This window comes from Theropithecus gelada, chromosome 5, assembly GCF_003255815.1.
Source record: "Theropithecus gelada isolate Dixy chromosome 5, Tgel_1.0, whole genome shotgun sequence".
Classification (NCBI taxonomy): Eukaryota; Metazoa; Chordata; class Mammalia; order Primates; family Cercopithecidae; genus Theropithecus; species Theropithecus gelada.
The window spans coordinates 177334226-177349149 of NC_037672.1; positions in this window are offsets into that span (position 1 = coordinate 177334226).

The following is a 14924-nucleotide window of genomic DNA, read 5'->3' on the forward strand; positions in this document are numbered from 1 at the left end:
AGAATCTCGCTCTGATGCCCAGAGGAGTGCAGTGGCACAATCTCAACTCACTGCAACCTTCACCTCCTGGGTTCAAGCGATTCTCCTGCCTCAACCTCCCGAGTAGCTGGGATTACAGGCACTGCCATCACACTCAGCTAATTTTTTTTTTTTAGTTTTTTAAATTTTTTTGTATTTTTAGTAGAGACAGGTTTTTGCCATGTTAGCCAGGCTGGTCCCGAACTCCTAATCTCAAGTGATCTGCCCACCTTGACCTCCCAAAGTACTGGGATTACAGACATGAGCCACCGCACCTAGGCTAGTTCCCTTATAGAAGGTATTTCAGAGAGCTAGCTTGCTCCATCCACCATGTGAGAACACAGTGAGACGGTTCCATCTATGAAGTGGAAATCTAGCTCTTCTCAGACATCAGATTGGCCAGTGCCTTGATCTTGGACTTCCCAGCCTCCAGTAGCCTGAGAAATAGATTTCCATTCCTTGTAAACTACCCAGTCTATGGTAGACCAAACAGACTAAGACAATATTATTGCGTGGAAAAATAGGATAAGACCTTTGGTAATGATCTGCCTGTGGGAGGATGACAAATAAGGAAAGGAAGAGAGGGCCGATGCCAATAAATGTCTGTGCTTCAGCCTCATCACTCCCTTCCACAGCCCCTAACACCTCATGGCCACCTTGGGTACTGATGGCCTTGGCCACAGAAACCACCAAATATGCTGTTTATGTTTCACTACCATTTAACTCTATGAACAGCACAGCTAAGCAGAATCAATGGGTAACTGTAACTGGCACTCATTAATTTGTCTTTAAATAAGGTTTAGGAAAAAAAAAAGGTAACTATGATATTTTTCAGCCATCAAAGCCTGATGATCTCTATGACATTTCATAAGACTAAAAAAATAAAATGTAGAACTTCTCAGGAACAATACTGTCATATGTTCATTACTGAGTTCTACATATTCTGTGTTAAACATGAGAATCTTGCTTTCTGGGCCAGATTAAAATGAAATCTTTAAAACTTCTTTTAAAAGCTTTTCTGAAAACAATACTCAAAATAGATTATCTCACAAAGGAAAAAAGCAGTCTTTTAAAAAATAAAAATTCAGACACAATGATCACATTATTTTAACACCCCAGGTCTGCTGGGACAATGTTTATTTGTCTTTTAGGAGTAATTAAAATTCCCTATTCACCATCACTATGTTGTCCCATCTTCTGTTGTTCATCAGATCAGTGTTCTTCAAAAATGAAAAATTGTAATTAATTCTTCAAAGAAAGGAGACATACAAAATTTTTATTCAAAATATTTTAAAACAAGGCATTGTATAGGTGCTCAATTGCAAATAAGACCTTTCTCTTTTTGCTCAATTGGTCAGGACTTTTCAGCACTGAATCAAATTTGTTACAGAAAGAAATCAATGTTATAAATTTCTCTTATTCCTTTCTTTATAGAATTGTTAGGGGTTTCCTAATTCATAGGTATTATGATTTCACACTTCTTTGAGATTTAACTTATTGGAAAAGTTTTATTGTCAGTGTTGCAAGGTCTTGCCCTTTGAAGATGTCATGTTTGAAGATGGCAACCAGTAATAGATAGAAACAGACTAAGTTACAGTAAGACCTCCCTTTCTATCAATGATATCCAAAGATACCTTCCCTCCCTCTCACTCCCCCATTTCCTTTGTCATTCCCTAACACGGTGTGATCTGGGCTTTAGATTAAACAAGAGGGCAGTTATCATAAATCTAGACCAAAGATACCTTCTTCTTTATCACTCCAAATACAAAGATGAATGGCGAAGTCAAGGAGCAGACAGACCACTGTCCCATCTCCAATCTGAGGTCCCCTAAGCCTCAGGTCAATAGTCTAGTAGTAACCATAAGTGAGGGGATGGAATTTACATTAAACTTGAGGCTCAACCTTTAAAGTGGACTTGGTTTAATAATTAAAATGAATAAGAAATATGGAGTCTGTCAAGAGCTCATGATAAAACTGAATCAAGAGTCTTCAACTTCTTATACTTTTATTCCTTCATCAAAATGGAAATTTTACATAAAATTTGAAGCTGTTCAAAGAAATCAAGCATCCATTAATGGAGCAGAATTATAGCCTATTAGAGCTGAAAAGAACCTCTATATCACCTGCCCCACTTCTTAATTTTGTAAATGAGGAAATTGAGAAAGGTTGAACAAATTACCCAAGTTTACAAGAGTAAGTCAGACCTTGCTCTAGAAGTCAGATCATCTGACTTGCAGTTCAATGCTGATTGGCCCCAAGAGGCCTTTGTAATGGGACATGAAAAGGGTTGGAATAATGAATCTGAAAAGAGGAAAGTAAGGTGGAAGTACAAATAAACTTTACTTTCAATTTTGACCTAATATGTTGACCTCTCCACAGGCATGTCCCACCAAGCTCAGATGGATTCTAACATACTGAAAGGTACATTTCAACTAGGTTATTTCACTTTAAAACATTTCTCTGTGGTACCTTTCAATGAAAAATTCTTAATTCTTGAAAATATATTTCACTGTGAAAAGGGTGAAGATATTTTATTAATTGTATGAACACAGTTCAAAATACCTAACTCTTTACTGGTAAGCCAAGAGGAATATTTAAGTGATATATAGTATTATTAATGCTTTTGATAAAGGAAAAATGTTATAATAATTTTAACCAGTGTATGTACCAGGTGCTGCTTATTTTTAATTAATTTAATAATTAAAGTGAATAATTAGAAGCCACTTATGATACAGGTAATGTTGGTATACCCGATTTACATATGGCAAAACTGAGGCTGAGAAAGATTAAATTCATTTGCTCAAGATCACAAAAATATGTGCGCTGGACTCAAACCCAGACTGCCTTATTCCAGATGTTTTAGGTGTACTGCCACACTTGGATGAAGTACTTTTTGAAGTACTCCTGATTATTTTTTTCTCTCACCTTCCAATTTCCTAGTTCTTTCCATGCGACAGCAGCTTTGTTTTCATTAAGGCAAAAGGAAATAAGAGTTAAACATGTGGGTAAATGCATTTGTGCAGATTTGAGGATTATGGGAATAGAATTTAGGTAGCAGGAAATAAGCTGTTGTATAAGAAAATTACACATTAAAAGGAAAGGTTTAAAACTAATTTTTTAAGCAATGAAATGATAACCTTTCAGAATGTATATTTTTGTATTTTAAGTGTATTCTATGCCCACTTTATGTTTTTTTCTCTTGACTATACAGTAAATATGTTAAGAGAAAATATTATATTATGAGGAAATATACTTACTATAATGCTCTTCTGAAACTGGGAGATCGTGAGGCAATTAGTGCAAATTCCTGTATTAAGAACTTGACTTAAACTTAAGAACTAAATGTAATGAAAATAAGTGACACTGTGGAAATAATGGAGTTGCTAACAAAAGGAGGGATCTTATCATGAGAAGACTTAGGAGTGGTATTTTAGGTCTGAGATGGTTCCCTGTCTTCATAGTCCCTCCAGACACAGTTTCTGCCTCTGGCCTGCTTGTTCCTACTGAGCTATTGCAGACCATTTATTACTAGGAACACAAGCAGTATTTTGACTTGGAGCCATAATGCAAACCCAAATTTGGCACACTATCATCAGCCATCACTTTAAACTTGGAAAATTATGACTTTAATTAAAGATTCAGCATAAAGCCAGCAAGATAATAAATCTGAAATTGATTCTTTGGTGTGGGTTACATTCCTGTGACTTCAATGGCCACATCATCCCTCATGCTGCCAGTACTGTCCCATACTTCCCACAGATCCTCCCTCCTAACCCTTCACCTTGAGTGATTTTCTTCTCTTCTCCACTCCAGTCTCATATTGTTAAAGTGTTCACAATCTTAGAATGAATGATACGTATATCTAAGCTGTAAAACAAAAATTGATATCTGAAACTGTGTTAGGAAAATATATATAGTTTTCAGATTAAAATGAAAGAAATAGATTGAATCATAGCTTAGAGTCATTTCACTTTTATTATTATAGCATATTTTTAAAATACTATTCAGTGTAAGCTAGACTTTTTAAAATTTGATAACCTTGTTTTAAGACCAAATGAAGATGAGTTAAAAGCAAAAAAGGTAAGAATTTTAACTTTGCAATTAAAACTGAATTTGAACTCCTCTCAGTTTACAATAAAGGTTTTGGATTTACGTTTTAGAATCTGGCCTTCTTGTCTATTGTATTAACTAATGACTGGTTCTTACACAAATAACTCTTAGAATACCTAAGTCCTTTTTCCTCCTATGTTCCAATTCCCTAGTTTTTTCCATGTGGCAGCAATATTTTTTTCCATCGAGGCAAAAGGAAATAAGACTTGTAAATTCGTTTGTACAAATTTGGGGAGAATGTGAATAAAAGTAAGGCAGAAGAAAATAATGGATTCATTTTTCTGTGATGACATATATGAACAATTGAGGAAGTTAATGAAAAGAGAGTCCAACTAAAAAGTCAGAATTATAAAGAAACTCAAGGAGTTGCACTCTAAAGCTGAGGCTGTCATTTCTGAAAATATTGCAGCTTGGTACATGGGAGATCTCAGAACAGTGGGTGTCCTAACAGTTCCAGTCCATGCTTCAGTACCCAGGAGTGATGGGATGACTGGAAGGCAGAGAGACTCCCATATTGATTTCTGTGGAAAACCAAATCCCCCAAATATCAATCTTAACTTTTGTTCTGAAAAACTTGTACTCTTCCCAAAATCATTTTAAACACAAGCCAATAAATTTAAACTGCATCCAAAAATCAAAATAATGTATTTTGTGTGTGTACATAAACAATAAGAAAAGTAAGATATATTTAGCTAGTATCTTGGGTTTGCTATCTTTTTGCAATATAAATGCCATTTGTAACTTTCCTGCAGGGGTAAGTAGGGGTCATAAACTCTGAAACACAGATGATGGAGTACAGCCTACATTTATAAGATGGCTATAGAGGCCCCAAAGGTAATAAGTACTGGAATTAAGGAATTATATGATACTTCCATTTAAAAGAAAAATTAAGATACTCCATACTTTTAAATGAAATGTCAAAGAATCTGTGTCACATTGTAGAAAACACTAAGACAGGCATCTAAGGAAATACAAACATTAAAGCAACTTAAAACACATTAATTGAAGGCTATTTCCTAACTAAAATTGTTTCCTCCAGTTGAAATACTGCAGCTTAATCCAACATTTTGTTTCTCTGATTTGTGTGAAGTGTAAACTCATGATGCATTTTCTTTCCCCTGAAGTCACTCTGGCCGAAGCAGCTCATCCTTTCTATCATTTGCTAGGAAATGTGCCACATGGTAGCATTATGGAGAAAATAATGTGTATAATGTGATTATAATTCACTTTTAACTCTGAGACTTAGTGTTGAAATTTGCCTAGGGCGATTTCAGAATACATTCTAAAGGTTCAACCTTATTTGAAGGAAGTACTTTGTGTATCTTCACATCCCCTCAAGGATATTAGTTTGATGACACCGGGGCCACCAGGCTGCCATCAGGATAGTCATGACAGTCACTCTTTGGTTTTTAACTAAACAGCTCAAATATTTCATTATGGAAAGTAACTATACTGGAACACTTAATAAAATGTTTCTGGAAAAAAATTAACTTAAATCCATGATTACATGCCATGGAACTCTGAGTTAGAGGTTGTAAATTTTTTCAGCCCCAAAGACAAACTGCGTAGCTGGTGTTCTTCCACTGCAGTTGCTTTTGTGTATTTAATATGCCATATTGCATTTAAGATGCTAAATGAATACACAGACTAAAGTTGCATTTTTCACATTAAGCTGTTAGGAGTCATTTTAAATGAATTTTGAATATTAGCAAATGATATATCATTTAATAACCAGTCTAAATCACATTCTTCTCATTGTCCTGCTGTGCATCTTAATGACTGGGGGCAGGCAGGATATTAGAGTGGTTAATGGACAATATTTTTGTATTGACTTACTTAAAATACTCTAATAAATTCCTTCTCCATGAAGAATAGGCAGGAGCCTATTCTTTCAGCTCTAGGAGCTAAAAGGCAGTAGTACTTAAGAACTTATACGAGTTTGGGAGCATTACCGACAATATGCGTATGTGTCTTTTTGTGATCCAGATGAATAAAACATCAAGAGTTTCACTCTTTCTTAACACGTGATAGCAACATGTTTTGAAAGTGAATCACATTGTATAAAAGCCCCAAACAACAAAGACATAAATTTCTTCACGTAATCACCAAACTGACTAGTCTGTGTCTGAAAACATAAGGATAAAATTTACCTTACCCAAGCAGGGAGGGAACACATTTCATCACCATTGTCATATTCATATCATTGTATTCTTCATGTAGATGTACTCCATCCATTCAGAATATAATCGTCTCTCTGCCATTACCAAGGTGGCGGACTGTTTAGAGTTCTTCTTGTCAATAACACAATACTTAGCCTTTTCACACACTTTCTAATGTCCTCAGGTATGTTAATTACTCCCATAGTTCCAGGTTTAGAAGTCGTCTTCTGTCACTTATACCAGTTAGGATGGCACTTACTTGAAAGTAATAGAAAAAAACAAGTAACTAAAGTGTCGTGAACAGCGGGAGCTTAATTTTCCCACTGAATTTTTTAGGAATGCAGTTAATAGCATTGTTTCAGCTTCTTGGACTGTCGTATGGATCAAGACTCTTTCTCTCTTTTAACCATCATGAATGACTAGCTTTCCTCTCCATGTTCAGAGAGGACTGCAGCATCTCTGGATGTCACTATTTACAAGCAGAAAACAATATATGGAGGTAGAAGCAGTTAGAAAAGGGCTGGCTAGAGGGAAACTTCCCTAGAAATGCCCCATCACACTTTCTCTTATGGCTTATTGAACAGAACTGAGTCTCACAGTTACTCTAAGTTACAAGAAAAACTGACCCCCTTTTTCCCTACAGGCAAGATATAGGTCTGCTAGGATTTGCTTATAAATTTGCCATGCAAGAGTAGCCACCACTGCAACACAAATTAGCGTCCCCATTGTTGCCTGCACCTTTCTTTCACCGTCTGTTGCTCTCTCTGGTCTTCTGTTGATGAAGTACACTGGGGCATTGTGTGCTTTACAAAGACACAGTCTGTCACCAGACTGTCGAGGCAGTAGAGGCATAAGTCTTCAGTGTTGGTTCTTAGAGATCTACCTATAAGTTGTAGAAACACCACTGATAGGAGGAGATTCCTAAAGCAGAGGTCACTCCTGAACTCAAGAACCAGGGTAAGTCTTTGCCTGTAAAGTGGAGCTCTGTAAGCTATTCAGCTGCAGAACAGCTGTCACGCTACAGGGGTAACAGTCATTGTACACCATGGAACCTCTCTTCTATTGTGAGAAATCTTCTTTATGTTGACAATTGGTTCCACAAAGCACTGCTTCAACCCTGGAGAACTTTTCCCACAGCTATCCCCAGTGGACACCATGCCTGTTCCTACTCTTCCAAAGTCTTCATGAGATCCAGGGAATAATCTTGCTCTTCCGAGTTCCCCATCTATGAAAATTCCACTTCACTCTTCTGTCAAAATTGTTTAACAAAGTTTCCACTTCGGAAACTCAACTTTTTGTATGATCTATGTATATTCAAACCATTGGTTTGCTTACCTTCAAAACATTCTCTCCCTTTTTTTAAAAGAAAAGAAAAAAAATGATCCCACATTTTGTTATTTCCTCAAAGCTTTCTATCCTACATTTCACCACTTATAAATCCATATGAGGGACTTCTCTAACACTGATTTAAATCTCCCTCCTCTTTAACAGCGATCTCTGCCCTCTCCTCCACCCTCCTGTCACCCAGTAGATGACTTACATAGTTTCCCCCAGACTAACCCTCTGCACAGCAGCTCCACCTCCAGGACGTTAAATTCAGAACCCCTGTGTCTGGGCAAAACCTGTTTACTTCCTCCTCTCCTGTGTCTTGAGTCCTCCAGAATATTATCCTTATTTTCTTTTCTTTTTTTTTTTTTTTGAGACTGAGGCTCATTCTGTCGCGCAGGCTGGAGTGCAGTAGCACAATCTCAGCTCACTGCAACCACCGCCTCTCAGGTTCACGTGATTCTCCTGCCTCAGCCTCCCAAGTAGCTGGGATTACAGGCATACACCACCATGCCCGGCTAAATTTTTTTTGTATTTTTAGTAGAGATGGGGTTTCACTGTTGGCTAGACTGGTCTTGAACTCCTGACGTCGTGCTCCACCCACCTTGGCCTCCCAAAGTGCTGGGATTACAAGCGTGAGGCACCGCGCCCGGCCCAATCCTTATTTTCTTTTTCTTCATCATCCACCAAACCAACTTTCATCCTTGGTTCATTGGCACCTCCTATGGACTTTCCCTGACTTTCTTACCACACCGTGTTAGAAATGGTAACATTAGCGTAGGAAAATAAATTTATCCCCCAGCTGTTTTTCACTCCAGCCCCTCCTATGACTTTTTAAATTTCATCTTCTTAAAACATAGATTTTAATGTATCTCTCAGTTGCTCTCCATCCTTCCATCATGCCCACTTTCCTATTATATTCATTTCCCTCTCTTTATGCTACACTTAAAGCTTTCTGCAAGTAAACCCAGATCTCTCTTCCCAGCCTGATCTTCCTCACTCCTACATATATTCTCCTTTATTTTGCTGTCCGAACCATTCCCCTTGTTCTTGCCTTTCCTCAGTGTAAAATGACAAAGCCTTCAATAACCATTAAATGAAATAAATTCTTTAAGGCACAGATTAGATGCAACTTCTTTTATTTTTATTCTAACTTAATGCACTCTCTATGCCTTGTCCTTTTATGATAGATTATGCCTCTGGTATGATACTTATCAAATACTTCCTTGGAAAGGAATTCTGGAAAGTATTTATTGTGTGTACATTGTTATATTGTATTTTAAGCCAGTTGAAGAAAACTGGTCGTGTACATCTTCAGATGCGTGTGGCTTCTGATCAATGAATATTGCTGAATGAATGTTTAATGTTAAAAAACTAAAAATCTCTTGACACCATTAAGTTAATCCAATGTAAGAATTCAATAAGAGTAAAACTAGGAACTTTAGGACAAATTGTGAAGTCACCAAAAATAAAATATCAAGAGGAAGATGAGATCAAAATGAGCAAGAAATGCAAGGCACAACATTTTCCGTATAGTAACACTGAGCAGCAAAGGAAAGGAAAGTCACACAATCATGTCCTATAATTAGTAGAGAGTTCCTCTCAAATACTCTACACTTAGTTGGCTATGAAGCTGTGGTAATTCCCAAAGAAAGAAAATCTACTACCTCTTCCATTGAATAATCCAAATTAACACGATATTGTGAAAGAACATGGACGAGATTGGAGGCCAGAGGGAAAATGTACCCATCAAAAAATGGAATTCATTTCCAAGTATGTTAATATATTACTTCTTTTTTATATCAGTGGTTTTCAAAGTGTCATTCTTGGTCGAGCAGCAGCAACTTACCTAGAAAGGATTAGAAATATTCCCTGACCCTCTGAATCAGAAACTCTGAGGGTCTGATGCGACGTAGTAATTCCTCCAGGTGATTCTGATGCACATTGAGGTTTTGAAACCACGGACTTAACCACTGGAGTATTCTTCCGCTTGTTTATAAATCCACCTTAAAATTACAAAACATGAAATTTAGAGTCCAGAAATATTTAAGAAAGAAAAATTCACTCTTTCCAGAGAATTTTTTTTTGTTAATGTCTTGGTAACAGCTGAATTGAAGGATAATAGTGAAACTGTAGAAATTTATTTGTCCAAATGCCTAGGATACACAATATATTCCAACCCCACCTCCAGCCTCAGTAGACAATGAGCTTTTGGAGGTCAAGAATTGTGTCTATTCTGCTAATTACATAGCACAGTAAGCATGTATGCACTGGATATTTGTGGAACGCATAGACTCAAGACAATCAAGAATATAAGTTCCATGGGGTAGGAAAGACAATTGTTACCCCATGGAACTTATATTCTACTCAGAGAGATAGAGTATAAACCGATAGCATATAGATGTCTAACTGAACACTACTAGAGAAGAGTCAAATAGGCTTTAGATGGGTAGTCAGAGAAGGCCACTCCAAGGAGCTGACATGTAAGCTGAGACTTGAAAGTTAAGAAACAGCCTGAAGAAGATCTGGAGGGAGAGTTTCCTTGGCAGAGAGTAAATAAGGGGCAGAGACCTTGTGTGGGAAGGAATTGGCTTTGCCTTGAGAACCGTCAGTGTGTCTGTGCTTAATTGGAGACAGGGAGATTGGCAAGCAATGAAGGTGGAGAGTTGCAAGTGTCAGAAGATTCAGTCTTCTGAGCAGAGGCAAAGAGTTGATTGAAAATAATAAATGTAGTCTCTGTTTTAACATCAAATACTTCTGCAAGGTGATAGAATATAATTCATACTTCTTCAAATTGTGATGGTTCTTTTTTGAAAAAAAAAAGTAAGTGGTTAAGAGTGAAAGGGGAAAATCTAATTCATAGATGCTTAGTTTTTAATTGCTGATGAAAGCAATTTAGCGTCAGGTTTCACATTAGACTTCAAATGTTTTGTTATTGGTCAATATATGTCTGGCTGAAAGCTCAGCTCTCCCTAGCTCCTTAGCTTTCCTTGTAGCATCAGATGAATTTTAACATTTTGCACATGCAACTTCAAAATGCCAACTTTTATCATCTGCTCCTGGAGATTGAGAATTGAATGCCACAAAGAGTTAAGATAGACCTGCTTGCAAGTTAACTAGAAGATTGCAAGGTAAAGCCCAACCGTGGACTCACCATGCTATTTCCTTCTCTCAAACCTTGGAAAGAACACATGTGTCCATTGTTAGAAGCTGGGTTTCATGGTCGTTGAAGATGGGTAGAACCTAAACATAGAACATCTTTGTCAGTGATTCCTATAGCTCTTAACTGAGTTACTACACTTGATGCTAGATGAGATTAAATATCGTCTTGAACCTGAGAGAGAAATGGAAAGAAAATCTTTCACTTGGTGTATATAATTACTTTGTAACATTACAATGTTACTCTTAAAAGGCTCAGTTCCTTTTAAATATTGAGCATAGTACTTCTCCTGTGGAACACTCAAAAATAAAAACCAGCATAGTTCACTTTTCCGTAAATAATTTTTGTATTCTTTTAGGCTTCTGCTTAAAATCATTTTGTAGGTTTGTGATTTCATCCCAGAAAGCACTGTCATCACAAGCAGTGGGATGCCCCCTGTCACTGTCAAAGCTCACCATGCTGTCATTTGTTACAGAATTAATTCTTATAAGTACAATTTCATGCTTTGCCACAACTAGCTCCTTATTGCTGTCATCTTTAAAAAACACTATGTTATTTTTATATTTTAAAAAATGCAGTCCTTTTTAGAGAGCATAACACATTCCTTCTTTTAATGATGCTCTTGTCTGCTTTATAAAATAACTGTTGTTTTTCTGTTTTCCATCATATTGTCAGGATATTTTTCCCCATTCGCGTTAAACGAAAGCAATGCCTGAATGCGTTAACTTTACACTTTGCAATGCATCAGAGTTATAGTGCAACCCAGGGAATATTGCCACCCTCAGGTTACATTTCCAGGGGTTCAGTAGTATTTGAAAGTGGTAATAGTTCAAGTTTTGTGAATTCTGGATCTTCTTTGTGAACTTACCTTTTTCAGATAGATGAAATAATGATCTAAAAAATACATGTATTTTTATAACACTGCTATTTAGCATTTTTATATCTGAATCTTCCTTAGAAGTTTTCAAAAGATGAGCAGTGACATATTTGCTGTTGAGAAAAGATAAATGAAGGCTTGTGGCAGTTTCACGATTTTGTGATAATGTTTTTGATGTGCCACATGAAAGGCATCAAAATGCTTAGTTTGGTCAGTAAAGTATAGCATGAATCCATCCATATAAATTAAATGGTGCTTGATTACAATAATGACCCTGATAAAATAAGCATTGATAATTTTTAAAGCCTCTGTACTCTCTTAATGATAAAAGATAGTAACATACCTTGGTTTCACCACATTTAATCCTTTAGGGAGGAAATTTCAAATACATTATAATTCAGCATGATGACATGTATTATAATGATACACTTCTACCTAAAGCATCGAATAAGTAATCTAATTGTATCAAGTAGCCATTTATTGAAAAGAAAATATAAATCAACATAAAAAGCAAGAGGTCAATCATTATCTGTTTATTAGTGTTATGTAGAATGCTTTTTGCTATGGAGCTTTTTAAAATATGTTTTTCAACACTTGTGAGAAGTCATGTAAATTCTAAGGACACTAACATTATTAAAAGTTAGTCTAATTAATCATGGTAGCATAATCTGTGTTTGAAAATAAGATAGCAAATAAACATTCTACACATTCTTTGCTAATATGAATAAAAAAGGGGGCCCACATGCATTCAGAGCTGTGAAAAGGGTCTTATAATCTAAAACTATATTAAAATAGATTCCAAGTGACTAATGATAAGCTCTGTAATAGTTGGTCTGCTTTACCCATCTAATTATTTTCTATTCAGTAATTTCATTTTCAGTTACATGGTAAATATTTAACCACAGAGAAAATTAACATTTCAAGTTTTAAACATTATGAAAATGGATTAGCTCCAAATTACACACAGTATTCGCTCTTCTATTTATTTTCACCCCATACCAATTTTTTTTTCAATTCCCTCATCTCCTTGTACTATATATCACTTAACAAAACTAATAAATTAGATGAGAGAAACCAGTGGAAAAACTAAGTAAAATGAAAATTGGCTAATCCAAAAAATTAATTTTTGAGCCAAATAGGATTATTATCATAGGATAACAACAGCTAAAACTATCCTGTAAAACAAAAGATCATTTTTGTTTCATTTGGGACATTTTATATTAGCAATCCTTCCTCTACCTGTTCATTTCATTAACCAATGCTATTTTTAAATCACATTACATTATTTGCCTAGCATTGTATCCCAATAACTATATACTGTTTCTAACTTACCCTTCAATTGCTCCCTTTACACCAACCAGGCAAATAATTTTTGGTTCTGTAGATCCATGGTTGTTTCGCTTGATCAAATACCAACTATTCTTTTCTGTTATGCGTCTTGCAATGCTGGGTTTGTTAGCTGAAAGGTCTTGACTTACATGCTTCAAGTTCTGCAATATAACGAGACCAGCAAGAGAATAGACAAAAGTTGGCCACTCAGCCAGGTCAACTCCCCCCTCTTCACACCTACAGAAATTACTGTCACTGCACCCTCCTCTCAGTGACCTCTTACCTAAGTGTTTTCTAAACAAATATTTTCAATAATTAAGTTTTCTTACTATTATTAATTCATTCTCTCAGTTTCCTATCTGTCAATTTCCAAGTCATCCCAGTGCAATGTGATCTCCTAGTAGGCATCTGAAGTATACAGCAATTTCCTTGGATTCAGCCCAAATTGTTTCTGTAACCAAAACTTTACCATCAGGAGTCAGAAAATCTCTCACCTTTACCTAAAATATTACAATTTCCTGATCTGTAACAGCCCCATATACAAATCTATGACATCTATCCCCAAATCTATTCTTATTTCCTCTTCGGACTTTCTTCAGCTCACTAGTCTGACAAAGAATCCGCATTTCCTGGTTTGGATTTTCTAGGGTAAAGCTCAATTGAAAAGTAGACTACAATTTAAGCAAGTGTAAGTTTTTCATTTACATGATTAGTATGAACTAGAGGTTCTGGAACTTTAACATTTTGTTCAATACATTAATGAAATAATCTATATTTTGTCTCTGCCTCAATCATCTAATGAATTAAGCTAAAAAAAAAAATTCAGCCTTCAACGGGACATATATTCCCTTTTATTCTTCTCTCTGATTTTATTCCTTGTGTTTGGTAGTAATGTTATGGATGACATTTTTTGGGAACCGGAACTGTGAGGGGAATTTTTGGTATAAACTACCAATTTAATTCTCACAATCCTCTCTAAGTAAGAATTGCTAGTCTTGTTTTATTAGTACGTAAGCGGGAGCTCAGAGAGGTTAAACAACTTGCCAAAGATAACACAGCTGATAAGTGGTAGAGACAGTGTATATCCGTACTCCTTCATCCGAGGCAAAAGCACACGCTCTTTCCAGTCTAGAGGGTTGTGTACCTTACGATAATTACCAATATCAGTTTCTTACATCCAAATATATAAGAATACATACTTTTGAGTTTTAGAAAGTCCCAAAACTGCTTGTTGTTTACTCCTATGAACTTCCCAAATTGGTATTTGTGACAAGTATTTTCATAGGCAAGTTTTATTTGTTTGTGTATTTTCTTCTTCTTTTCCCCCAAACATAATTACTTAGGTCAAAATGTCCTGATTTTAAAAACTGTCTTCTTATTTACAAATCATGATGTTTTCTTCTAGCTAGATAATTACTCTGTGTTAGTAAACTGAAAACATGGCATTCTGGCCTTTGTCAGTAACAACATTAACACTGCCTCAACTCACTTCTATTTTCACCTAAAATGTAAGGAAAATTCATCTGTGAAAGAGAAAAAAAGAGATGAACATGACATTCATTAGAATGCAATTGACATTTTTCCTGAAAAGAAAACTTTCTAAAATGTATCTCAGTGATTTTCTGATAAGAGTGCATATAAAGGCTTGAAGCATTACTATTGTTAGTTTGAAATAAGGGGAATTATACCACGGTGACTGTTTAGGAAGCCGTGATCTGGAAGGCCACATCAGATTACCATTTTAACAGCATTAGCTGGTTCTTAAGGCTCGCAGAACTGGAAGAAGGTCATATATGAAGAGAAACAGGCTTCATGAGTATAACTCCGTCCAACATGAAAGAGATTTTATTTTCCACAATCAGAATTATAGTACATGATATCTCTTGCATTATCCAGTAAATAAAATGTTAAAGGGTGTGATTATAGGACACTTACCCATCGTGGG